Source organism: Chaetura pelagica, unplaced genomic scaffold (genome assembly GCF_000747805.2).
Source record: "Chaetura pelagica isolate M959 unplaced genomic scaffold, ChaPel_1.0 scaffold112, whole genome shotgun sequence".
NCBI lineage: Eukaryota > Metazoa > Chordata > Aves > Apodiformes > Apodidae > Chaetura > Chaetura pelagica.
The window spans coordinates 3,166,972-3,169,235 of record NW_009952798.1 but is presented as its reverse complement, the minus strand read 5'-3'; the positions used below and the strand labels follow the sequence as shown (position 1 = coordinate 3,169,235).

At 53.9% G+C, this 2,264-nt stretch overlaps 1 protein-coding gene across 1 annotated transcript in view; it reads right to left on the bottom strand.

The window, feature by feature from the left end:
- LOC104386309 (proactivator polypeptide) overlaps positions 1–2,264 on the bottom strand; it is a 46,378-nt gene that overhangs the window by 22,552 nt on the left and 21,562 nt on the right. The gene's annotated exons all lie outside the window — the stretch shown is intronic.

Sequence of the window (2,264 nt, the reverse complement as noted above, 5' to 3'; positions counted from 1 at the left end):
GTCGAGGGCCGCGCCCCTCTGGGTTCCCCCCCCCGTCCCACCGGCTGGGTTATGGAGGGTTGGTTTTCCCCCCTGGTTGTGCCGTGCCAGGCCCTGCTGCCGCAGCCAGGCGATCCCTGTGGCCCTAAGGAGCGGTGATTAAAAGTTAATTAGGAAAGACAAGCCCGGGTTGAATCGGTATCCCCCAGTTTCTCACCCCCCACCCCCATCCCTTTGCACTGATGGGAAGAACACAACTAGCCCATAAATACAATAAAATGCAGCTTTCCCCCTGGAACGCCGGACCTACACTGCAAACAAACTGCCGTGTTTTCTCACTGGACCAACAAACCCAACCAGCTGAGCTGGGAGTCAGAGCTGGTCCCTCCCAGGCAGGACCCCAGGCCTCACAGGCTCCCCAGGACACACAGAGCTGCCAGACCAGCTACTTTGCCTCCCAACCCACGCTGGTTTTTTTGCTGACAGAGGGTCCCCCGGGAAGGTCTGTGGCTGCTCCCAGCTTGGAGAGCTTTGCTGGTTTCTCTTCCCTCCCTGCAGCCTCCACTGTAACTCACAAAAGATTTATCACTTCACATAAGTGCTCACAAGCTGTGAGGCTTATCCTGCCCGTTTCATGGGGGTCTCCGAGGCACGGCCCTTCAGCAGGGCTTTGTGAACACACCTAGGTGTTCATTTTCCAAGGACTGACCCTGGTGCTGACGATTTAAGGATGACTTTCAGTTCTAGGAGGAAGTGGGCTTCTGTTCTGTCTCTCTTTGTCACCCCGTATCAACAAGGATCACGCACGTTTCTCCTTTTCCTGTGAAGGAATTAAAAGCCAAGCTAAGGAGCCACTGCAGGGGGCTTGTTACCTCGCTGCTCCTTGCAATCCAGCAAAAGGTTCTTTGCCCATCAGCACATCATTCAGAGCCCCCCCAAAACCTGTGCTATCCCAGGATCCAGGGCTCTTAGGAAATTCCCAAAGCCAGAGGCACCCAGACCCAATCAACCAGGTCAGAAAGCCACCTCCAACAGCAAATTTTGGCCAGACTGAACAAGCAACCTTTACTCTGCTGCTAAATCCACCCGGCCCAGGCAGGGCTCAGCGTGCCTCTCTTATCTCACCAGTGCACACAAAGTGCACCTTGTCTGTCTCACCAGCAGTCAGCTACTACCTTCAGAACACAAGGAAAAAAAAACAACCAAGCAGCTTTGTGAAGCATATTTAAAAGGAGGGGTGTTAAGTAAGACTGTCTGGAACAGGAGAGCTACTTCAGCAGGCAAGATGTTTTTCTTCTGCAGGTGCCAGCCCTGATCTGTTCTCATTTTGGGAACCAAGACAGCCACTGCTAGCCCAGTTTTCCTTGGAGCTTCACTAATTCCCATGGATTTGGGGACTCTTGTTTGGGTTTTTTCAAGTAGAAAGCCTATCCTATCTGGCCCACAGCTTCCTGAGAAATTGTCACCATGACGTAGCTTTCCTGCTTTAGCCACACTGTGCCACTTAAAAGTGGGATTAGAATAACCTGGCACCAAGAGCTCCAGCAGTGCCCACCTGCCCTCGACAGCAGGACTGTCTGCAAGAGGAGGAAACCCCACAGAGCAGCTCAGCCTGTCAATGACCAGGTCCGGGCAGGTGTGTGAAGCCAACTGCCCAGAGAGAGGGACGTGGCCCTGGGGATGGGAACTGCAGCACCCACCTTCTGCTTTTGCCAAACAGGCTCAGATTTGGGGGTTTTCCCTGGAGACAAACAGCTCAATTGTTGGATGAGGCTCCTCAGGAGGAACCACAGTTCATCCATCGTCACTTTGAGAATGGGGCCTGATTTTTTTAAGCCCCATTTTCTGGGAGGCACATGCTCTGCACAGGGAACGTGAGTAGGAAGAGCCCATCCTCCCTGAGGCTGGAAAGCTGTGGCCAAGCAAGGGACTCTCCTGGCAGCCAAACACATGACTCACTTCCCAGGGGCTGGCATCCAGGGAGGGCTGCCTCCCCTACCAACCAGTTGGACCAGGCTGGCAGCAGAAAGCCTGATGCTTCAGTTTTGTTATGCCTAGGGCACATAAATTCCTTCCACCCTGCCCTTCCACCATTCCTTCCCGCCCTCCTGGAGCCCAATTCTCTGCTTTGCATAAGCAGCAACACGTGAGGCTTCCCTCTTTGGCAATCTCAGGAGGCCCCTGCAGGCTCTGCTTTTGCAGCCTGTCCCAGCCAGCTGGGCAGGGGAGGCTAAGGAAAAAAAAAAACGGGGGGGGGGGGAGGAAAAAACCTAATACCAGAGAAT